Source organism: Rhipicephalus microplus, chromosome X, assembly GCF_043290135.1.
Source record: "Rhipicephalus microplus isolate Deutch F79 chromosome X, USDA_Rmic, whole genome shotgun sequence".
Taxonomy (NCBI): Eukaryota; Metazoa; Arthropoda; class Arachnida; order Ixodida; family Ixodidae; genus Rhipicephalus; species Rhipicephalus microplus.
In genome coordinates this window covers 167,227,806-167,253,436 of record NC_134710.1, presented here as the reverse complement: position 1 = coordinate 167,253,436, position 25,631 = coordinate 167,227,806, and the positions used below count along the sequence as shown (strand labels likewise).

The 25,631-nt window shown below is 46.2% G+C and overlaps 1 pseudogene; it reads right to left on the bottom strand.

Moving 5' to 3' along the window:
* Nucleotides 1-1,541: 1,541 nt before the first annotated feature.
* Nucleotides 1,542-25,623, bottom strand: LOC142775147 (uncharacterized; annotated as a pseudogene).
* Between the last annotated feature and the right edge of the window lie 8 nt (nucleotides 25,624-25,631).

The window sequence follows — 25,631 nt, the reverse complement described above, 5'->3', positions numbered from 1 at the left end:
TTTACCTTCATAATAAAATTCCTCTGGATTCTTATACCTCTTATAAGTATCCTGGACTTCACATAACAACTATTCTAAACTGGTCACCTCATATTGAATACATAATAATCAATGCTACCCGTATACTTGGCTATTTACGACGTAGACGTTTAATGCTCCTTGTGGCCTGAAACTCCAGCTTTATAAAACACTAATACGCTCTAAACTAGAATATGCTACATCCATGTGGGACACCACCTATAATAATCTGGTAACTTCTGTTCCACTTGTTTAGAAGAACTCCGTTCATTTTATATTGTATAATTATAACAGAATCAGGAGTATTTCCACCAGGAAAAGTTTTCTTGCACTCCGTTTTTGAACACGTACCATCATCTCTTCCTGCATGACGAACTACTTCTTCACCCTTAGCACATATCCCACCGCTTTGTTCACTATCCTAAAGTAGGAATCTCTTGATGCAACACCAAAACGTTCTTCAATTCATTTTTGCCTCGAGCTTCAAAAGAGTGGAACAGACTTCCTGGTGACATTATCGCTATAAGTGATAACAACTTGTTCCGTGATACATCAGCTAACATTGTATAATGAGTTTTTTTTGTTGAATTTGCTGACATCGTATAAACAGGTTCTGTGCCGTTTTAGCTAATACATATTAATATATAAATGTATTGAAAAATATTGTATTTATAAGAGATCTCTTTTAGCGATCTAACCATATTCAGTGCTTTTTGTTCAGTAATTTTCTTGTAACAACCCACCACCCTCTGTAATGCCATTTGACATTGAGGGTAAAATAAATACATAAATATCGTTACTGCATATATGATTTGGGTATGAGCCGGTGGGTAGCGGGGAACAGGCATATTAGAGAAGACGACAAGCGGCTAGCGAGATAGGCCTCCGGTGTCAAAGATTTCGAGCATTTGAGATTTCCTGGAATAAACAGTGGTGTGTATCTCGCCAGTTAGAGGTCATTTATACCAGATTGCGCTGTGCAGTCCCGCCACTAAATTTTTACCTTAACAAAGCTCGACTCAAGGCGTCACCGCTATGCACTTGGTACAATGAAATTGAAACAGTTGAACATTATTTTCATTCTGCCATCGTTATTCATATCAGAGAAAAACATTTTTAGTAGCCCCATTACAAAAGCTAGGAATACAAGTAAATCTACCAGTAATTTTATCACTTGGCGGAACTTCATTTGGTTACTGCCACAGGAATGTATGCTCCACTGTGTTTTATTACATCAACGCAACTAAAAGATTACCGTGCTAGTGAACCCCAACCTTTTCAGATCTTTAGTTTATATTTCGTAGTTATGTTTATCAAAAACAAGAGATGGTTTGACCCCTTGCTCAGCAAACATTTTTGTTTTTTTGGTAGTATTATTTTTAAACTACTTTTTCAGCTTGGCTTCATTTTCATTTTAGTTTCATTAAAGTATCCTGCCTCCCGGTTCTTGGCCCATCCCCCTCTGTGGGTGAGCGCCATCGATAGGAGGTCATCATCGTCATCATCATCATCATTTTGAAGCATCACTGGTGTGCCAGCTCCCAGAGACGCAACGTCTTGTCGTCTGAGCAGCTCAGCAGGTATTTGCCACGGGTGTGGAACTTGGCACCACGCACCCAGTTGTCGTGGCCCACCAGGATGAAGACAGCCAGGCCAGTGCTGACGTCCCACAGCTTGATGGTTTTGTCCTACGCGCCCGAGGCCAGGAAGAGTTCAGTGCCCTGGGCCCGGCCTGCGCCACTGCCAGCCAGTCGGCGGTTGCTGTCTCCGCTGCCGTTGCCCTCCAGGTGGTGTAGGTGGGCGCTCTCGGGTGCCCACGCGATGCACTCCACCACGTGGTCCTGCTCCAGAAGCTCCAGCTTGCACTCCTTGGTGCCCACCACCTGCACACGAACCGTGTGGTCATTAGAACAGCTGGCAAAGAGGGAGCCATCGGAGTTGACTCTGACCATGCGCACCCATTCCCGATGGCTTGTCTCCAGTCTCGTATTCCCAGACCTTGATAGAGGCTTTTTCTGAGGCAAAGACGACCACGCTGTAGACAGGGTATAAGGCCACCCGGGTGACTGGTGACCAGCGGCCCATCAGGGCATACCGCTCGGGAGGCCTGGGGATCCACTCTGTAAGGGACCGCTTTTACGGTGTGGGTGCGCCCGAAATGTACTCTTTCTAGGCTTCTGCCAGTCTAATTTCCAGTTCCATCACCTTCTTCTGCAACCTGATTAAAGACGTACATTTCTTTTCGAGAAGGCCAGCGTACTTCTTGTCTATGTCGCCAGGCATGTCTGTCTCCTTCTTGAAGGCTTCAAGAGCTTCCATGAACCCATTGGATGCCATATAATCGGCAACCGCCTTGTTGAGCTCTTCCCTCTGCCTTTGGGAAAACACTATTTTCATAGTCCGGGAAGAGATTGGTGCTGCGCGCATTTAGGGGGTTTGCTTCACTTCTTTAGGTCCATTCCGGCGGAGCGCGGAATTGTGGGAAGTCTGGTGGTGACAAACAAGTGTGTTCGTCTTTGAAACTCGTTATTTTTTGGAATGAATAAATTACTAAGCACAGCCAGGTGGAGGCCACAAGAGCCTTGAGCCGGACCATCCTCCCGACTCGTCTAGGCCGCTCGTCAGGTTGACCGGAGGCCTATCTCGCTAGCCTAACGTCCTCTTCTCTAATCTGCCTGTTCCCCGCTACCCGCCGGCTCATACCCAAATCACATAAGCAGTAACATTATGTAAATAAAAAAACTATGAGTCATCTCCCTTAAGGAGACCCTGATTGGATGCAAAGCAGCATTGGAGCTCCCGGCGTTGACCCACTTATAACGGGTGTCAACGCGGGTGCTGGCCGAACGGTTTGAATCGACACTCGGTGTAGAGTTTACTCGTGTAAATGTTTGTTTGAAACGCAAAGATATGCACTCTAAGGCCAAATTAACCGAAAAAGTAGTAACGGAGCCCAATAGGTGCGCGCGATGAACGAATAGACCGCTGAGGAGCAACCACAGAGGGAAACGTGCTGCGTGTAAACCACTTAATCTGCAAACACGCTCCAAAGGGATGAACCGCCTGGGAAACGGTGGTAGTGGTTAGAAGAGGATAAAGGCACCTAATTTCTGCAGCCTGGTCGGGAGTATGGCGCAGCGCTTGCCCCCCCCCCCCCCCCCCCCCCGGCAAATGCAGGCAGTGCGCAAAGCGTTGCCAAGGTCACTATCCGTCCCCTTCCTCTCCTGGCTCAGTCTTTCTCCGTATTTTGCTGGCGACGGTTCGCGTTGCATCACGCTTGGAGTGGTCGACCACGGCCGCGATACGACGATCTAGGAATTACGACTTGGTGCTTGTGTGTACGCTTTGATGAGCGTGGGCTGCTGCTTTTACGTTTCGCTGCACCCATGAAGTCTGGAGCAAGCCTCGACACGTCACCACGCCGTGCTCTATATCAGTGGCTTAGATATAGTCACGACCAACACACGACAGCAACAGTTGGGAAGGCCAACATGACGGCCGAGAAGACGGCAGGCCTATCGAATGTATACTTCAGTCCGACTCAGGGCAGAAATCAGCGTTGGATTCTTTCGCAAGTAGATTATCATTCTTTATTCTACTCTACTTTTTGCGTGTGCGATACGGATCGTGCTTGCCGGCAACGGGCTCGGTCGTGTTGTATATCACACGCACGAAATGCACCGCGAAGGTCAGCCTGGGCGTCTGCAGTTTGCCTGTGCTTTGAGACCGCCTGGAAATTGGCCGCCTTTGCCGTCGGCCTCCCGAGTGCTCGCCTGTCTTGACCGCCACGATGAGCTCCGGGCTAAAGATATTGGGCTGAGACCTCGTCGCTGTGTTGGGAGTAGTCGAAAACACGTTGCGGGTTTTCGTAACAAGCTTGGTTGTAGTATTTCGCGCGCTGTAAGTGCACCAGCACGGGCTAGCGGGGATTTCGCTAGCGTCGGACCTCAGTGAAAATTGGTCGCCATTACGGCTGGCTTTCCCGTCAGTCGGTCGCAAGTAGCTCGGCGCCATCCGTTGGCCGCGGCGGTGGACTCGCGTTTGCACGCTGCATTCGCTCGAGTTTCTGGAAAAGGGCCGCATTACCGTCGATTTCTTCGGCGCTAGTTCAAACCAGCCCAGCGCTGTTCATGGCGGCGGCCAAGCGTGCGCTCGCTCTTCTGTTCGAAGTTCTCTGGCGGCAGACACTCCGCGTACAGTGCCATGTTTGGTCTCGTGTTCGCTTGCTCGAGCTGAACGACGTCACTCGCTTTGGACTCGCCGACTTTTTGGCGGCACGGTGGTTCGCGGAGTTGTGGCTGCGGCCGCTGCTCCTAAGCTGTTGCGCTACGGGGATCGAAATGAGTCTTTGAGGTTGTGTGATATCGCGTTTAAATTATTAGTATGTCATATCTCACGTATGTTTTTTTTCACCTTGCACGTATTTCTCATATGCAATCGTATTCATCCTCTGTCACGTGTGACTCACTATTTTACATACTTAATTACTGCCGTGGGCACACACCGGGCTGAAGGCTGTGTGCGCTGGCGTCTGCGATGCCTGTCATCCATCTCTTTCGTCAGAGCAGCTTCAGAAGGACTGTGCGAGATGTGAAGGTAAAGTTATTTGTGTGCCATACTTTACACGCATGTTCTTATATTACCTTGCACGTACTTGTCATATGCGTGCATCTTCATCTTCTGTGACGTGTGCCTAACTACTTCTACTATCTTATTGTACGTACAGCCGTGGGAACACAACAGGCAGAAGGTTGCGTGCGCTGGCGTCTGCAATGCCTGTTATCTATCGCATCCGTCGGAGATGCAACACAAAGAGTGAACAAGATGTGACAAAGAGACTGGACTTGTTTACTTCACCATGAATTCATTTAGAAGAATGGATAAACTTTGTGTGTATGTAGAAAAATAAAGATTTCGATGTCTCGCTTTTCTCTTTCGTTGTTGCTGTGACTGCGAAAGCAGTTACACATAGGTGGCTAACTACTTTCTCGCGTCTTCTTTTCTGCGCTATTTGTTACTCGCGGCGCAGAAAAACAGGCGAAAAAAGTATTAGGCCTGGCGGAAAATCAACAAAAGCAATGTTTGAACTAAGGATACAAAGTTCATCCGATTGGAGCACTTGAGTGGATCTACCGTTCGTCCAGCGAGGTGCAACTGTGAGGAGTAACGGTTGCCCGGTAACGTGTAAATGTGGGGATTGACAGTAGCCCTATAGGGTGCAAATGTGAGGACAAAATTTTAGTCCTTTGAGGTGAATTGTGGGACTGATGGTTACTCACTAAGGTGCAAATGTGAGGACTAAATGTTAGTTCCTTGAGTTTGTCAGTGGGGACTAACTGTTAGCCGTGGTTCCGCTATTCCTTAAATAGACTAATGGTTGTGGCAGCCCCATTAGTCCCCAAAAAGACAAACCACACACCCTTTTAACGCCCTTTTGCCTTAAAGTGTGGGAGACGGGACGTCTTGAAGTCAAGGCGCTCATCTTACTTGGCTCGCGTCTCGTCTGTGTTACCCGCGTGCCTTATGTATTCTCGAACACGATCGGTGTTCCCGACTATCACCTAGACGGTGTCGCTGGTCTTTCACTCCGACGCTATCGTTCGGCTTCCCAGGCTCTCGCCTCGTCGTTGTTGACGTCGCCATTCGCGAACGCGATCGACTTCACTAACCCTCGCAACGCCGGCGACATCTGCGAAAGGAACGCACACACTAGCGGGAAGCCTGCCACTACGGCGTACTACCCGTCAGCGTGATCTTGCGGCAAGCAGCGGCGCGCGGTCCACATTGTCGGCGCTGCGAGATTCTCGAGGCGCGCGCGCCGGCTCACGGCTTCTTCTCGCCGACAGATAGAGAGAAGTGGCGCGGTTAAAATGATGTCCACGTGAGGAATGGGCTCGATCGCAGCAAGCGGTGGAGAGGGTGAAGTGAGAGAGAGCTGACACAAGGCGAGCGCATAGCTGGCGTGCGAGAAAGACGTCACGGCGCACTGCTAGGAGAGCATGAGCTACTTTGCACCGCTCCAACACCTGCGGCGAGGGGAGTAGTGTGGACGGAGGGACAGCGTTACACAAGCTAGTCAAAGAGCTGCTTCGCAACTAAAGTATTTTGACTGATTGTCATTTAATGACAAAACACCTCCAAGCCACGCGAAGTCAAGTGGAACTGAAGGTGCGTATAATAGACAAACTTGTGTACTACACATCATTCCGATGCTGGCTGAAACGCCTTGCGTTGCCCCTCGTACAGACACTAGTGCCAGAGTTGCCTCCGGTCTACCTATGGGAAACTCTAGGGCGCCGCGATCCCGATCAAGTTGATTAATAGCATGGAGGAGAGAAATTTAGTTGACACTGATGCGAAAAATAAGTATTCTTGTGGTGTGGGCTTCTTCGGTAGAGCACTGGGGCTGTTAATCTAAACAACAGCTAAGGGTTCAATTTCTGCCTCGGCATCCAGGTAAAATTTATCTAGAAGTGTGACGTTATCACTGGGGGCAGAAGCTTAGCCATGCTTCACGACCAAACCCCGGTTCTTCGCCTCATCTTTTCGTCAGGAAAATGAAAAGCAGTTGTATTAAGCCGTACACGTATATAGATGAAGTAAAATTATGCCAAACCAATTTTTCAGCGTACATACTACTCATCTTAACGACCACGAATAAAAGCCAGCAATGCTTCACGCGGTTGACAGCCCCATTTTTGAGGCAGCAAAGAAACAACAAATCAAAAAACACTTTTACACTAAAAAAGAAATAATGGTACGTTCATGTTTAGAACACTGAAAGTACACGCTAACGGCCACCAATACACGATGAAAATCTTAAAAGCAAACGTTGTAAAAAAGAAAAAATTCCCAACGATTAAGCGTCTGCATAATACGAATTCGGAGCGCAGCTGTTTAGGTGTTTTGGTTTTGCGGTAAGTTGAGAAAAACAATTTGGAAGAGATATGTATGTATGCATTGACAGTTGCGCAGCTCTACTTATTTTCCGGAACTCTTTCTAATGGGAGCACACGTTTGCCTGTCGTAATGTAATCAAGGAAGCTTTGTCGAGGGTGAAATCAATTTCTCCATCAATGACTGTTTGCCAAAGACGGGGTATATATAAGAGTTCCGTGAGGTCGTCTCATCACTGGGATACGTTACGATGAATGGGAACGGGATGTTCTTGATCATAACTGGGAACAATATGTCTCTTTTGTTTTGCTGCCTATATCAAGGTTCTCCAAAAGTAACGTCGGTGTGGGCCGAAGTGTGGTTCATGTGAGTTGCAGAAAGTGCGCAATGTCGATGTACACAACCACTACCAGCAAGTTGTTATCCAACTTTGCTCGCCCGTTTCCGGAGGCAGATACTTTGTTTTCATTTGATACTGGCGCCCGTTCTACGTGGTGTTTGGGCTTGCCCAGGAGTTTTCTTTGCTTGCTTCTTTCCCAATTCATTTGGCACATACTTCATTTTAGTTTGACGCTTGCAATAGCCGTGCATGGTAGTGGGGTTTGCTCAATTCCTGTGGCACATACTCGTTCGAGTGGTGACACCATCGACGCTTCACACTTCTACGTGTGTCACAGGTCCCGTTAATTCGGGAGGCGATCGCCGGGCTAATTCCAAGGACCGAAGTATCGGCCCCCTGAACCGCACCACGAAAGCGTGGACAATTTAGAAGTGGTACTTTTTGGGGCGCCAGCGGACACCAGCTGTGGCCCAAAGAACAAGTCAGAGCCGAGAGTTGATAAACAAAACAAAATCATATTCTCAATAATGGCAGATCAAAAAAACAATACACAAGTATGCACACTCCACAATAGTTGATACAATATGTCACCAATCAAACAACGTACTACACAGTGCAATCAGCCACACTGGAAACAACGGACACAAACAACAATACGCACTACAATGCAGTCGCATGCATTGAACAACCAAGACACCTAAAGACTAAAGAGATAGAAAACCTATTCAGTCCAAAGTTCTTGGAACAGAAGTCTGAATGATACTCTTCCGAGAATCACTCACTCAAAGTCCAGCGTTGTTGTCGTTCCGCTGCCCCCGAAGTTTCTCTTCCAGGAAACCTCTGTCGTTCTGCTGCCCCCGAAGTTTCTCTTCCAGGAAACCTCGCGTCTTCAAGTGGCCACTCTCCAAGCTTCAAACTTCTTCGTAAGAAACACGTCGGCTTCACACACGCAGCTGTTGCCACGCGTCTTCGCTCGATAGCGGCAGACACACACTCTTGCCTGTAGCTCGAGCCTTCACCCCTTAGGTGGAAATTCTCTTCTTCTCCTGCTTTGTCACTACGGACAAAACCTTCGCCGACTACACGGCGGAATACCCCACGCGCTCTGGCGCTAACTTCCGTCTTCTCCTGAACTCCCATCTCGGCTGCTCGATTAAATACCTTCCGCGTGAGATTCCAGAAAGTTCTCATCATTTCGTCTGCGCGATGCGCAGCGAAGACTGGGGGAAAGGGCGAGATGATACGGGGGCCGTCCGCGACGGATGACTCAACCCGGCATCACCACGCCCCTTTCCATCAAGAAAATTCGAGGGCTTGCTCGACCGCCGATGTGGTGTGAGGAGGTTCGTCGGCGAACCTACGCTCCCGAGGGGAAAAGGGCGCGTGCCCGGGAGTCTTTGGATGCTTGTTTTCTTTTTTCTATCGTTCACCTCGCGGCGTCACTCCGGTGTTTCGTCGCGGGAATTTGGCGGCACACCCTTCTTTTGAGCGCTCGTTTTGTGACAAGGTGCTGTGCACATTAGTGCAAATTGCCTAATTTTTGTGCCACGCATACGTTCCCGTGGTTACGCCACCGACGGCGACGGCAGCAGCGACGCCGCTTAACACCGGAACGGGTGTTTAAGGGCACGGGGTGCACTCTAAAACAGAAAAAAGCACAATATATACAACTTTTTAGGGGGGGCGGACATAATACACACAATACTGCATTCCAGTGTCTAACCCAAGTTTTGTAGGCGTACTACAAAAATTAAGAAAACAATTTTTATGCAATAAATCCACTGCATTATAATCCCAAGCACTTAGGTGTTTGCAGTTACATACATGTTTATGTCACCACACAGTACAAAGTGTTATAGTTTTTGTTTCAGTGATAGGGTAGTCGATGTCGTAGCATCTGATAGGTATAATTTGTTCTACACCTCGGCAGTTTCTATATTTCGGAGCTCCTTGTATTGGTTGTTTTATGTGTTGGCATGAATTTAGAAAGACATTTTAAAGTTCTTAGTGATATATTTTCGTAAATGTTTGGCATCGGTATCACGTTACGTTTTTTGGGGGGGGGGGGCAGAGGACTAGTTGGCGTTAAGTAAGGGGCATTTCGCCTGAAACGGCAGCTGCGTTCAAACGGGTAGAAACGGGAACTGTGTCGTTTGCACCCACCATGCCAATATGGGGACATATCTCAATAAATGTCAATATTATGCTCTTTATACGTACGGACGACGACACTGAGGAAAATAGACATTAGAAGTAGATACTAAAGCAGAGAAATGCAATTAAAACTAAATACAGTTGTCTATACATTACAGTTATCTATGGTGAGTGTCTTACAAAGAGGCTTTCGGATGTTTTTCGACAGTTCACTTTATTTCGCGTTTTACCCGGAAGCAAATATTATCGCTGGAAGAGATTTGAGGTGATAGATTGATGAAATCTGTAATCTAGACGCTAAGAGCAGCATTTTGTGAGCCATTTGTGGCAGGTGTGCCAACAGGTTAGGAACACGTAACGCCCACAACACCAAACCAATCTTTGTAACGGGCCTGCAGAATTGAGAGAGATCTGTGCAAGTTTAACACCGACAACATACCACAAACAGAAATTCACTCTTACTACCAGTTAATTTCGTTCATGTGCGTGCTGAGTTATTGCAATTTACCTTTAACTTCCCATCTATCCCCTTGTTACTTGTGTAAAGTTGTTTCGAGAACTGCGGTCAGAACAAAAGTGAGACCAATCAAAAGCATTGGCATCCTTGATTTCTAGTGGTTTTATGTTAGTTTGTTATTGTAACTCTATTTGAGCCAAGATATAGCCTGCCAAAGGGAAAAGGAAAGATGAAAGACAGCTTGGCAGTACGCTTCATACAGGTCTCAAAAAATTTATGTCACGTTATTATGAATACAATTCTATAACGATCATGTCTTAAAGAAAACGTGGCCGAATCTTTGGTGAATAAGGCTTTCACTTGCAAAACAGTTTGAACGTTGTCCGTCTTGTTGCGTAAACTCGGTGTTTGTATTATACTACTGCAAGGTTCCATGCATGAATCACGGTCTTAATTAGCAAGTTATTTATTAGCAGGTTCATATTTATAAAATTCCTAATTAGACGTAAGTGAACTATCTTGGCATAATTACCATATTTTTTATTTATTAGGGTCTTCTGTTCCTTTGCTTCTATGAGTCAAATGTTTTTCAATTTGTTCATATTTCGATTTCTTCAAAAAGCACACTAATTGGCGTACGCCTAAATTGTATATTTATCTTGTCAAGCTCACTGAATGTCCTGGCCATGCGCCTCAATATTTACCAAATTACTAGACGATACATCAAAACGCATTATCGCAATACTCCTTTTTCGGATGTTTTTGTGAACTTGGTAATCGTTTACATCAATATTTTTTGTGATGCCATGTTTGTGTTCAAGTACGTATCATTTTTCTAATATTGTATGTCTATCTCTTACTAGTTTCACATTATTTTTATTTGTTTTGGTATACGTACACCTGCACTCGGGTTACGTCTCCTTTTTATGTGGATGGATGTTGCGATACCTTCTCCTTTTTCACAAATATTTAACGTGACTTACGGAAGTACATACACGCCAATCTGTCATTATTCCCGCTTCATTCTAACGTCTGCGCGTACTGCGCACTGATACAGACACTTATAACAAACGGGAAAGTGCTGAGGTGTTTATTAGCACTATACAATGACAGGAGAATCAGACATTCAACCAAATCAAAGCTTCTCAAAATGTGCGCACCGGTATTATTTTATGTTAAGTTTACTTGACGTTGTCATGCCAATAGAAATAATTACAGGTGTGGCGTTACTAACGTTTACTGCATTTCCCTTGAAGTATCGTGGTGCTTTCCGGGAAATACTTTATCGAGAACTTGAACTTGTTCAGGCGACAAAATTGTTGGCAGATCCCACGTACAGTGGGAATCGCGGATATGTGAAGTACGACTGAAGAAGGTCGATATGTCACTTGATTATCAGTACGACGTTACGAGGTGGACGTAAATTTTGCCGTACATGACGTCCATGTCATTATTTCTATGTTCGGAGTTGTCATTTACCTTCGTAGCCCATTCACGTCACGTGATAACGAATTCGGTATATGTGGAGCTAGCGAAACGACCATGTAGTCATATTTTATGACACGCACGTAATGATTATCGTGATTGGACGTGTCATTTATTTTCGTCATCCATTCTCGTCACCTAATAAAAAACTTTTTATATGTGGTGCTAGCGAAACGGACGCGAGCACGCTAGGAGCGTAGCTCGTAGCGATGTTTTTGCGTGACACACATATCATGATTATCATGTTTGGACCTGTCATTTACTTTTGTAGTCAATTCATGTCACGTGATACCAAATTTGGTATGTGTTGAGCTAGCGAAACGGCCACCAGCGCGCTAAGAGCGTAGCATGTAGTCATGTTTTACACAACACGCATGCCATGATTATCATGTTTTGACGTGTCATTTACCTTCGTGGTCCGTTCGCGTTACGTAATACCAAATTGGTGTGTTTGAAGCTAGTGAAAGGGCCACGAGGGCATCATGAGTGTGGCATGTAGTCAGTTTGTGACATGACATGCATGTAATGATTTCCACGTAAGGGGCTGTCACTTGCTTTCGCCAAGCAGTCATGTCGTACCATACCAGTTTCTGATCTGAACGAAACCACCACAGGAGCAGCAACACCATGAAATGCAAATTATGAGATTTACGACATACCTGTCATGACTTTCATGTTATGAGTAGTCAGTAATACTCGCCATATCGTTATGTTATGCCATACCAAGTTTGGTATTGATACCATTATTGAAACGGCCAAGAGAGCAGAAAGTCGCGAGCGTCTAAATAGATAGATAGATAGATAGATAGATAGATATATAGATAGATAGATAGATAGATAGATAGATGCACTCAAATAGCCAAATTTTGCTAGAAAATGGTTCGCATTTATTAGTACAAATGACGTGTACATTCGAATGGAGATGCGTATGGTCTATAAGTGCTCATGCGTAAATTAATAACTCGGCGTAGGACGCTGAAACGGCAGTGCTTCCTGTGGAGTCCCCAGAAGGCACTGCTTCCCTGATGCTGTGCGATTTTCTTCTACGCAGTTCTTCTTCGTAAGGAGGAGGAGGATTGAAGGAGGAAGGACAGGGAGGTTAGCCAGTTCTCAGACCAGCTGGCTACCATCTGCTGGGGAAGGGGGGAAGGGGAATAAAAGGATAGAGAAAAGAGACGTTGAAGAACGCCTTAGACCACTTGGCTGCAAGAAGTGCAACAACGCACTCGCCTTGCGTGCCGATAATGGTCTCGGCCAGTGTCCTAATACCCTTTCTTCCGACAATTGGCGATTGTCTTGTATGTCTCAAACTTTCGACAGTTCTTTTCTTAGCGCACTGAAGCGAGGACGTTCGCCGAGAAGATGGGAAAATGTGTCCGCGCAGCCACAGTTGTCGCATGTCCGGCTGCTAATCATTCCGATTCGAAACAAATATGCATTCCTAAAGGCCACCCCAATACTCAGCTCCTCAGCTCTGGTTATTCTTGATGGAAGACAGAGCTGCAGGTGTGGGTCCAATTTACAAAGGCGGACGTTGGTGAATGCCGGTGAATTCCACTGAGCGCGTGTTAGTTCTCGTGCTAGTGATCGAAGGCTTGTAGTGGCATCCGTTCTTGATAATGGTATAGCTGCACGAGGGGCATCATTATGAGCAGATCGGACTGCTTCACCTGCACGATCGTCTCCATCGATGCTGCAGTGGCCCGGTATGCATTGATACGCTATGTCATGTTGTTCTCTATAGCGCGGTGATGAAGCAGTCTTTCTGCAGCGACTAGCTGTTCATTTGGTTCGTAACAATATGGTGAGGCAATGCCCTGGAGGGCTGCTTTGGAGTCCAATAAGATTGGCCATGTCTGCTGCGGTTCTTCAACTAGGAACTCCAAGGCGACATGAATGGCGGCGAGTTCTGAAGTCGTGGATTATGTTAGATGCGATGTCCTGAACTATAACGTGACGGATTTATCCGGAATTACCACTGCACCATTATAGCTTGCTTCAGTAATCGACCGATCTGTGTAAACGTGAATGCGTCCACTGTAAAAAGAAACAATAATATTGTTTGTTTTAGGGCTGAGTTTGACAATTTTTTTTCGCATTTCGGGGATGGTTGTCACGGCTTCCAGTTGATGTAGAGATCACAATGGAAACGACGGTCTTGCTGCGTGCCTGATGTTTGCGGGAATCACCATGCGATGTGGAGCAAGAATAGTGCAGAACGCAGAGCGTTGCCTGGAAGTTCCAAGGGAGGCGAGGTGATGCAATCGAATCCAGGTGGTGTGTCTTATGTGCGTTCCTAAAGCATCGACACGATTGTAGGTTGTGATACGGTGTTCATGAGTGATTGTGGCAGTCACTGCTGAGGATGCGCATCTCGGAAGCCCGAGACATATTCTCAGTGCTTGAGCTTGTATTGACTAGAGGACACGTACGTTTGTTAATCGAGTATGGCCGAACACAGGTAGGCAATAGCGCACGTAACTGAGAAAAAGTGCAGTGTACAGTTGAAGCATGGCTCGTATACCAATGCACCCCAAGAGTTTGCCGCAAGGAACCTTAGAAAGTGAGTAATCATGGTGAGTTTCTTTTTCATGAAAGCGATGTGAGGGCTTCAGGACAAGTCCAGATCTATTATTATTCCCAGAAAACTGTGTTTTTTGATAGCTGATTGTGTGTCTATTAATTTTGACGACGTATGGTGTCATTGTCTTGCGCGAAAACGCAAGCAGTTAGCATTTCTTAAACGACAGCTCACGTTTTCGTCCCTAAATGAAGTTTGACGTCAGTGTAGCAGCTCTCTGAAGCCTGTCTCGTTCGCGTAGAAGCGTGACCACTAATGCCCAGATGCAGATGTCGTCTGCGTAGATCGAGAGCTGCACGGATTGCGGCAGAACGTCAGCGAAGCCGATGAGCGCAAAATATGGGGCTTAAGACCCCACGTTGAGGTACACCATGATAAGTGTAATGGTGCCTTGTTTCACCATCTTCTGTCTGAACAAAGAAGGTCCTGTCCTTTGAATAACTGTAGATCTATCGGTAGACCTGGCCCCCACTCCAATGTTTCCCAAGGTGTCAAAGATGGTTTCAAGCAATACATTGTCGTATGCGCCCTTAACATCCAAGAACACTGCCGTTGATAATCTTTTTAGGCTTTTCTGCTGTTGTACAGACGTGACAAGGTCAACAACATTGTCTATGGAAGACCATTCACGTCGAAAGCCGGTCCAAACATCAGGGTATATGTTTTGTTCCAGGTACCACTCGAGGCGATTCAGCACCATTTTCTCCATCACCTTTTCAAAACAGCTGGCAAGCGCGATGGGGCGATAAGAGACCATGTCCGATGGCGATTTGCCTGGTTTTAGCAGGGGCACAAGGCGGCTGCATTTTCACGAAGGAGGAACCAAACCGTTGCTCCACGAGTCATTGTATACAGCTAAAAATGCACGCCGAGCTGTTTGTCCTACGTTAGCAAGAACTACGTAAGTGACTCCATCGTGTCCAGGAGATGACGAGTGCTTGCTGCGAATGCTGCCTGAAGCTCCTCTAGAGAAAACATAATGTCCATCCGAGTGTCTCTGGACATCGCTGCGTTTCGTACGTTACTCACGATGATTGCAGTCCCCTTGTTGGCAACCCTGGCGCAGAAGTCTTTTGCTACATCGATTTCACGTCGGCTTTGGTGGGGAGCAAGGCATTTGAATGGGCGACGTTGTTGTGGCAATGTTCTTAGGCCACGGCTTATTCTCCATAATTGCGAAAGAGGTTTGTGGGGATTGAGCGACTCACATTATTACTTTCATCGTAGTGACTGTAGAGCATTTATTCGACGTTGAGTCTTCTTTTGTAGACGTCTCGTCTTCATCAAACCGTAGATGAATTTTGTGGGCCTATAACGTCGCTCGGCGTGACGACGAATTGCTCGAAGTCGCTCCAACTCCACTTCATATTCGATAAATTTGACAAAGTTCCACAATTAAACTTTGCCTCTTGGATAGCGGCTTTTTATTATACCTTCTAGTCTTTTAAGAGAACCTTCTTGGTTTCCCTCACATTGCTTCTTTGTGGATGACCTGTACTTTGACCAGTCGATCCGTGAAGAGGAAGTGATTTGCGACTTGCTTAGCCCCTTGATCTTTGTATAGGTGATTCATTCATTCAAGCGCATGCTGTGTAGCTATGGCATACGTGTGCCATACACGAGCCGTTGCACACGTGTTCATTAGTGCTCATGCTCCTCTAAATATGCACGTTTTAGCACGACCAGCCTACTTAGAGATCACGGTGATTGCGAAGTATTACTTAGGGTGCTGTCCTTTCTGAAAACGGGGTGTGTTCCTCATTGAAGTGTATATGAGCTCCGCAGCGTTTTAAAGGCCGTGGTCTTACAAGATTGATTTTCGACCGTGTGAAGCATTGACTGGCGACGTTCGTGAGCGCTTGTGAATGACACTCTACTTCGATTCAGCGTTCTAAGGTAGCGCAATCTCTAGTTTTTTAAAATTAACCAGAAGAGACTCTGGCGCTGCGATCGTTCAGCGACCATGCATGATATTGTCACGAGGTTGTGATACACGCAGCACTTGAGAGGAAGCACGCAGGAGTCAGGGCGATGTCAGGCGAACTGTTTATTGGGCGAACTTGTGCCCAGCAAAACAGGGCCAAACACAACTCACAGCAACAGCGGCGTGAACAGTCGTCGGCCGACGGAAAAAAAAGACCCCCAGTGGCGCACTGCGCCGGCTTTTTATACACGCGTCGTAACGCGTTCCAAAGTGGCATACAAGATAAACGCGGCCTGCGTTGCGCTTAACAGAAAGTGATAGCGTCTTCCTTCGCAAACGAAAAGAACCGCACGTGTCAGTTTTTTATACACGCGTCGTAACGCGTTCCAGAGTGGCATACAAGATAAACGCGGCCTGCGTTGCGCTTAACAGAAAGTGATAGCGTCTTCCTTCGCAAACGAAAAGAACCGCACGTGTCAGTTTTTTATACACGCGTCGTAACGCGTTCCAAAGTGGCATACAAGATAAACGCGGCCTGCGTTGCGCTTAACAGAAAGTGATAGCGTCTTCCTTCGCAAACGAAAAGAACCGCACGTGTCAGTTTTTTATACACGCGTCGTAACGCGTTCCAGAGTGGCATACAAGATAAACGCGGCCTGCGTTGCGCTTAACAGAAAGTGATAGCGTCTTCCTTCGTAAACCAAAAGAACCGCACGTGTCACTACCCCCCTCTGAAAAAGCATCGTCCCGATGCTAAAGACAGAACATAAGAGAGAGTACATGCAATAAATTACATTAACAATGCGTCACAGCTAATCAGCGCGCGTAATAAGGTTTAAGTCGCACCACGTGTACGACTTCGGGTCGTGCACGGCGTCGTTGGGATGACGTTAAGCCATCGGGCACGACCTCATAGTCCAGTTCACCACGACGTCGGACTACCTTGTAGGGTCCAAAGTAGCGTCGCAGGAGCTTCTCAGACAATCTCCGTCGTCGTATCGGCGTCCAGACCCAGACAAGGTCACCTGGTTGGTATTCGGTGTGGTGTCGTCGAAGGTTGTAGTGGCGCCTGTCGACCGTCTGTTGGCTCTTGATACGCAGGCGGGCTAGCTGTCGAGCTTCTTCAGCGCGATCCAGGTAGCTGGCGACGTCGAGGTCTTCTTCGTCGGTGCCGACCGGTAGCATGGCGTCAAGCGTCGTTGTTGGGCTCCGTCCGTAGACGAGCTTGTATGGAGCAAACTGCGTCGTTTCCTGCACGGCCGTGTTGTACGCGAAGGTTACATACGGGAGTATGGCGTCCCACGTCTTGTGCTCGACGTCCACGTACATGGCCAGCATGTCGGCGATGGTCTTATTTAGACGCTCGGTGAGGCATTCGTCTGTGGGTGGTACGCGGTGGTTCGGCGGTGGCTTGTCTGACTGTACCTCAAGATCGCTTGCGTTAGGTCAGCCGTAAAGGCCGTACCTCTGTCGGTGATGAGGACCTCGGGGGCTCCGTGGCGGAGGACGATGTTCTCAATGAAGAACATGGCGACCTCGGCGGCAGTGCCCTTGGGCAAGGCCCTTGTTTCGGCATAGCGGGTGAGGTAGTCAGTCGCTACGACAATCCATTTGTTGCCAGAAGTTGACGTCGGGAACGGCCCCAGTAAGTCCATGCCGATTTGTTGGAATGGCCGTTGAGGTGGTTCGACGGGTTGCAGAAGTCCGGCTGGCCTAGTTGTCGGCGTCTTGCGTCGCTGACAGTCTCTGCATGTTTTTACGTAGTGGGCGACGTCGGCAGCGAGGCGAGGCCAATAGTACTTCTCTTGTATTCGTGACAGTGTGCGGGAAACACCAAGATGTCCGGCTGTCGGGTCGTCGTGTAATGCTTCCAGAACCTCTGGACGTAACGCTGAAGGTACCACGAGGAGGTGGTCGGCGCGGAGCGGCGAGAAGTTTTTCTTCAGGAGGACGTTGTTTCGCAGGAAAAACGAAGCCAGTCCTCGGCGGAATACATTCGGCACGTCGGCGGTCTTGCCTTGCAGGTAGTCCATGAGGATCTTGAGCTCCGGGTCAGCCCGTTGGCGTTCCGCGTAGTCGTCGGTACTTATGGGTCCCAGGAAAGAGTCGTCGTCCTGGTCATCCTGGGGCGGCGGATCGACAGGGGCGCGAGACAAGCAGTCGGCGTCGTAGTGCTTTCGTCCGCTCTTGTAGACGACGGTGATGTCAAATTCTTGTAGTCTGAGACTCCACCGTGCAAGGCGCCCTGATGGATCCTTCAAGTTAGCTAGCCAACACAAGGCGTGGTGGTCACTCACGACTTTGAAAGGCCTGCCGTACAGGTAGGGGCGGAACTTTGATGTAGCCCAGATGATGGCAAGGCATTCCTTTTCTGTCGTGGAATAATTGGCTTCTGCCTTCGAAAGTGACCGGCTAGCGTAACTGATGACTTTTTCAAGTCCGTCGGTCCTCTGCACGATCACGGCGCCGAGCCCTGTGCTGCTTGCGTCCGTGTGAATTTCGGTGTCAGCTTCTTCGTCGAAGTGCGCCAGTATGTGCGGCGTTTGCAGGCGTCGCTTTAATTCTTGAAATGCCTCGACTTGCGGCGTTTCCCATTTGAAGTCGACGTCGGCCTTCGTGAGGTACGTCAGTGGTCTCTTCGCCGCTAAGCTCAAGAAGGTAAAGACTGCATGGGAAGGACCGGATATCCGAACAGCAGGGGGCCACCTTATAACACCGACTGGAACCTGCACGGCAAGAGTCACGATTCACAGCCAGACGTATTCTGTGAATTTTGTGGTCCTGCAGCAATGCTCGCGAGACGTCATTTTAGGCATAGATTTCCTGGACCAGCAAGGCGCAGTAATCGACCTAAGATCCAGGTCAATTACGCTGTCCACGGATAATGCAACGGCGTCAGACTGCAACGTCGCTCACAATGCCTTGAATGTGACAGAAGAGCAGGTAACCATCCCGCCACTGTCGAGCGTCATCATTTCCGTCGGCACCAAAGCGTCTACCAACTTACAAGGTGTCATCGAAGGCGACCAGCACCTGCTCCTAAACCGTCAGATGTGCGTCGCAAGAGGCATAGCAGAGCTTCATAACGGCGAAGCCAAGGTAATGGTGACGAACTTCAGCAACGAATATAGGCACTTAAATAGGGGCACGACGGTAGCACATCTAAGCGAATTTGTGGAAGCGAGCAATGCCTTCGCCCTCACTGATTCTCAGGGAGCCGCAACGTCGACAGCAGTGTCAATAAGTAGTACACAAATTTGCCTATTTTTGTGCTTGTGAGCTTCGAACGTAAAAGAACGGACGAATGTGAACTTTGTGATACTATTTGAACTGTTGAGCTTAAAATGTTAAGGTGGTGAAGTGCAAGTGCTGAGAATATTCGGTACGAAAGCAGTGGTCTTCGCACATCTCTTAGCCATTATGTTTTCACCATGCAAGCCTTTCTTGCGATTATGATGCCGTGGTTATCAACTTGCTCAGCTGGCTTAGTTCAAGGAGGTGCGCCGCTATTGACAACAAACCTCGTCAGTGTAGCCGTTCAACGCATGCGGAGCATTCACTCCCCCTGGGTACTCTTAGATGATCGACCAGGCCCATCGACAACAACAGCAATCACCACGGGCCGCTCTAAGAAGAAACACCTGGACGCCGCCTTCAGTGGGCACGAGAGCAGTGGTCTTCGCACAGCTCTAAGCCACTATTTTGTCGCCATGCAGGTGTGTACTTCTTCACCACGCGCAAGAAGATCTAACTACCGCTGTTTACTGCTCTTACCGCGCCCACGGATGTTCTGCGAGACTCAGTGCGAATGTTCTTCAATGGCTTACACTTTGCTTTGTTCCGGTGATATAGAAACTAACCCTGCGCCCAATACCCGAACCACAGCACAAAGACTTAGCCGTAAACACTGTCAAAGAATTGAAGCTTTTATTCCATATGTTGAAAGATGTGCACTCGCGTTTTTTACAGAGCTTGAAGTGTCAGTCGGAGCTTGCTACTGATGTCAAAGAAATTAAAGCCGGACAAAGAAACAATCATGCTGAAATTACTGGTGTCCGGAAGCAACTCGACGAACTGGAAGAAAAAAATCCAATAAACTGGGTAGCATGATGGGAGAACTAACAAGTATGCAAAAATAGCGTGAAAGCACAAACTGACGTGTATTCCCATGTGCAATCTAGGCTAACCAAGCTAGAGGACAGGTCCAATAGGGACAATTTCATCTTTCATGAAGTTCCAGACTCTAAAAAACCTGTCATCATACCGAAGCAAAATTGATTAATTCTATTTTGCTGTTCTTGACAGTTTTCCCAGGCAGTTATTTAAAAGCGTGCACCATTTGGGCAACCATTCACCTACTAAATGCCACCCCATTGTCGCCAAGTTCACTAGCTTCAAAACGAAGGGAAAAGTACTGTCACTGCACAATCAACTGAAGAATGAGAACATCTAAGTCGGCTAAGATTTTTCTGTTGCAACGGGGCAGGCCTGTAGAAAAGCTTAATGATGATTGATTTATATGTGGGGTGTAAGGTCCCAAAACTACCATATGATTATGAGTGACGTCGTAGTGGAGGGCTCCAGAAATTTCGACCGCCTGGGGCTCTCTAACGTGCACCCAGATCTGAGCACACGGGCCTACAGCATTTCCGCCTCTATCGGTAATGCAGCCGCCACAGCCGGGATTTGATACCGCGACCGTCGGGTCAGCAGCCGAGTACCTTACCCACTAGACCACCGCGGCGGGGCGTAAAAAGAAAACAACTTTGGGAAAGCTCAGCGTGTTTCTTCGTCACTCATGCTGCGTTAAGAGTTAATACTAATTAAAAAATTTGCATGTATTTTCTACGGAGTGCGATAACGTTATAGATGTAAGAAAACGTATCAATTTATCAAAAGGTGACAGATAATGCGCGGGCTTCTTAACGGAACGCATTTACTTAGGGTTGCGCCAGGGTAGGTGACAGGAAATCATACCGTCAGGTGTCCGTTCATTTTTCTAACGTTGGAAGTGTACTAAACAAAACTTTTTACCATTAGCTATTGATACATGCATTGCAAAGATAATTGCTTTGATTGAAACGTGGCTTCATGCCCATGAGAAGCGAAAGTTGGGGTAGTTGGTGGTTCGTGTTTGGATGTAAAAACAGAGCAAATATACAAAGACGGATTGCACTTGCAAGCTCATTACAAGGAGTGTGGCTGCCATCCATTGGTGGAGAAAAGCACTTGTTTCTTTGGCCATCCGGACAAATGTACTAGAGAGGTGATGGAGTCTCTTTACAATGAAATCGAGAGGGAAAGATGCGTGAGCAAATGGTCCATGGCACTTGGTAAAAATCAGGTTGGATGCCTGGGTTCAGTGCTGTCGGGTTAAAGCGATTGTTAGTATTTTCGATGGTCACGCATGTTTTTGCAAGTGGATGTGATCATTATTTGTTTTTTGCTTTTCGTTTCTTGAGTGCTTACGTAAGTGTCAATTTTTTGTGATTAGACTCTTTTTTGTACCCTGTTAGCTCAGCTGCGCAGCCGCGATGTTGTGCCATGTGACTAAGTCTTCTGTCTGATATATGTTTGTGTTCCTGATAATAAAAATTATTTGCAAGTTCAGCACCTTGTCGTCTCTTCTTGCGTGTTTGTACATATTTTTGCGCTGTTTTTACGTCCAATCATGCACATGCCCGTGATCAAGAAATCTTGGATGACGCAAACCATTTTCACATATACCATTAAGATCGGATGGGAGGCGGCATTCTTTTCAACAAAACATTCCTTCTTCCTGTATTCATAGTATTACTGAACTAGAGCTAGTTTGAGCTATAGTAACCATCGGTAACCACAATATATTTTTAGAAATACGCTATCGATTTCCGTCTTCATCTTTAGCATGTGCCGATGAATTTCATGACGCAATTAATATTGTGTGCACATAATCTTTATCACATCCTTTGTTTCTGCTCGGATATTTTAACTTTTCTAGTCATGGAATGCAAACGCACCTTACTCATTACCATCTTTGTTACAGCCGAGTGAATTTATTAACATATGTTGAGTGTTTTCTCCGACACAAGCAGTAACGTCCCCAGGGCGCCTACTAGCAGTGCTAGGATTCCCAACCTGATATTAACAAATCAACCAGACTTTGTTGCTTTTATAACCTGTACACCAGGCATTAGTGATCAATCATTACTATCATTTTCATTTAATGCACCCTGTGCTAAAGCAGATAAAAAATAAAACGAAAGATTATTGTAAGCAAGCAAACTTTTAAACGATTAACAGTGAACTATCAAATCTACAAATCTTCTAGACACATTTTTAAGCAGTTTGAATAACCATTCAGTGCAGTCTAACTGGAATATATTTCCAGCTGATGCTGATCGACAAATTATGAAGTATTCTCCTTGGCGTACCGTCATATCAAACGCGCGTGTGTCATGGCAGAAAGCTCACATCAAACGTTTATACAACAAAAAGAAACGTTTTTATCGTGCCGCAAAATGTTTACCGACTATCCACCCCCGGTTTGCTGTCTACAAATCTGCATCATACATCTACATATCTGCAAATAAATCCCCTATAGATAACTTTCTTACAAACGCGTTTCCGTCTATGTTACAAACTAACGCAAAAAGTTCTGCCGAGTATATAGGCCGCTGTCCGACAACCATATATCCTTGATTGACTCATTCGGTAACGAAATTAGTGAAGGCCATTGCGCTGCTGTTCCTAACAAAAGTTTAATCGAAATCTTTTCTTTAGATAACCACAATAAGTTACCTAGCGCAATTTTACACAATTATTCACCCATGTCATCAATGATTATTAGAACCGTTGGAGTTGTACACCTCATTGAATCACTTAAAAATGATTCGCCTCCTGGTTATAATGGAAATAATGCAATTCTTTTATAAAAGTACTTGTGCTTACGATTCTATTGTACTAATGAAAATTTCCAACAGTCACTGCATACTTCTACTACTCCTAGTCAATAAAAAAATCGGCAAAGTCGTTCTACTCTATAAATCTGGTAATAAACACTGTCCGAACAATTATCGTCCCACTTATTTAAAAAGTATATTTACAAAGAGACAAAACTTTTTGAAATCATATTCATTTTTAACTTCTGCACAACATAGCTTTCGTAAAAAAGTATTGTTGTGAAACACAGTTATTAGCAGTCACTCATCACTTTCTTCAGATCCTTAAAAAATTATACCATGCCAACTGCAATTTTCTAGGTTCCTCAAAAGCTTTTGACAAGGTTTGCCATAGACTGCTACTTTACAAACTGCACCAACTAAGTCTTGACGGTAACAAACTGTGGATTGAGTGCTTTCTCACTAAGAGAGCACAGTTCGTTACTGCAACAGTTACAATTCATCTTTGACGTAGTTTAGTCTGGCATTCTGCGAGGATTTGACATAGGCTCCCTTTTCTTTTTTTATTCATATTAAATACCTCTCATCAGTTGTATCATCAAACGTTCAGTTTATTGCTGATGACTTTGTGATTTTTCAAGAAACTACTAATGATAATGACATAAACATAATGCAAGCTGATTTTAACGCTCTATTTAACTGGCGTACGTGAAAAATAGCTCATGGACCACAACACCAAAAAGTGCAAAATCATGTGTTTATCAAAAACCTCTACTACCTCACCTATTCACTGTCATAATAACATTCCTCTGGATTCTTATAACTCTTATAAGTATCCAGGAGTTCATATAACAACTATTCTAAACTGGTCACCTCATAATGAATACATAATAATCAATGCTACCCACATACTTGGCTATTTACGACGTAGCCCTTTTAATGCTCCATGTGACTTAAAACTGCAGCTTTATAAAACGCTAATACGCTCTAAACTAGAATATGCTAAAGCCATGTTGGACCCCACCTATTATAATCTGGTAATTTCTGTTCCCCTTGTTTAGAAGAACTTCGTTCGTTTTATATTGTATAATTATAACAGAACCAGGATTATTTCCACCATAAAAACTTTTCTTGCACTCCGTTTTTGAACACGTACCATCATCTCTTTCTGCATGACGAACTACTTCTTCACCCTTAGCACATATCCCACCGCTTTGTTCACTCTCTTAAAGTAGGCATCCCTTCATACAACACCAAAACGTTCTTCAATTCATTTTTGCCTCAAGCATCAAAGGAGGGGAACAGACTACCTGGTGACATTATCGCTATAAGTGATAACAACTTGTTCCGCGATACATCAGCTAACATTGTATAATAAGGTTTTTTGTTGAATTAGCTGACATGGTATAAATAGGTTCTGTGCTGTTTTAGCTAAGACATATAAATATATAAATGTATTAGAAAATATTGTATTTATAAGAGATATCTTTTAGCGATCTAACCATATTCACTGCTTTTTCTTAAGTTAACTTTTTTGTGACAACCCACCCCCTTTGTAATGCCATTTGACATTAAGGGTAAAATAAATACATAAATATTGTTACTGCATATGTGATTTTGGTATGAGCCGGTGGGTAGCGGGGAACAGGCAGATTAGAGAAGAGGACGTTCGGCTAGCGAGATAGGCCTCCGTTGTCAAAGATTTCGAGCATTTAAGCTATTGCTGGAATAAACAGTGTTGTGTATCTCGCCAGTTAGAGGTCACTTATACCAGATTGCGCTGTGCAGTTCCATAAGGAAATTATTACCTTAACAAAGCTCGACTCAAGGCGTCACCGCTATGCATTCGGTGCAATGAAATTGAAACAATTGAACATTTTTTTTGTTCTGCCATCGTTATTCTTATCAGAGAAAAAGATTTTTAGTAGCCCCTTTACAAAAGCTAGGAATACAAGTAATTCTAGCAGTAATTTTATGACTTGGCGGAACTTCATTTGGTTACTGCCACAGGGATGTATGCTCCTCTGTGTTTGATTACATCAGCGCAACTAAAAGATTACCGTGCTAGTGAACCCCAACCTTTTCAGATCTGTAGTTTATAATTCGTAGTTATGTCTATCAAAAACAAGAGATGGTTTGACCGCTTGCTCAGCAAACATTTTTGTTTTTTTGGTAGTATTATTTTAAAACTACTTTTTCAGATTGGCTTCATTTTCATTTTAGTTTCATTAAAGTATCCTGCCGCCCGGTTCTTGGCCCATCCCCCTCTGTGGGTGAGCGCCATCGATAGGAGGTCGTCATCGTCATCATCATCTTGCAGCATCGTTGGTGTGCCAGCTCGCAGAGACGCAACGACTTGTCTGAGCAGCTCAGCAGGTATATGAAACCGGGGTGGAACTTGACACCACGCACCCAGTTGTCGTGGCCCACCAGGGTGAAGACGGCCAGGCCAGTGCTGACGTCTCACAGATTGATGGTTTAGTCCCGTGAGCCCGATGCCAGGAACAGTCCAGTGCCCTGGGCCCGGCCTGTGCCACTGCCAGCAAGCCGCCGGTTGCTGTCTCAGCCGCCGTTGCTTCCCAGGTGCGGGTGGGCGCTCTCGGGTGCCCACGTGATGCACTCTACCACGTGGTCGTGCTCCCGAAGTTCCAGCTTGCACTCCTTGGTGCCCACCACTCACACACGAACCATCTGGTCATCAGAACAGCTGCCCAAGAGGGAGCCATCGGAGTTGACTGTGACCATGCGCACCCATTCCCGATGGCTTGTTTCCAGTTTCTTATTCCCAGACCTTGATAGAGGCTTCTTCTGAGGCAAAGACGACCACGCTGTAGACAGGGTATAAGGCCCCCCGGGTGACTGGTGACCAGTGGCCCGACAGGGCATACCGCTCG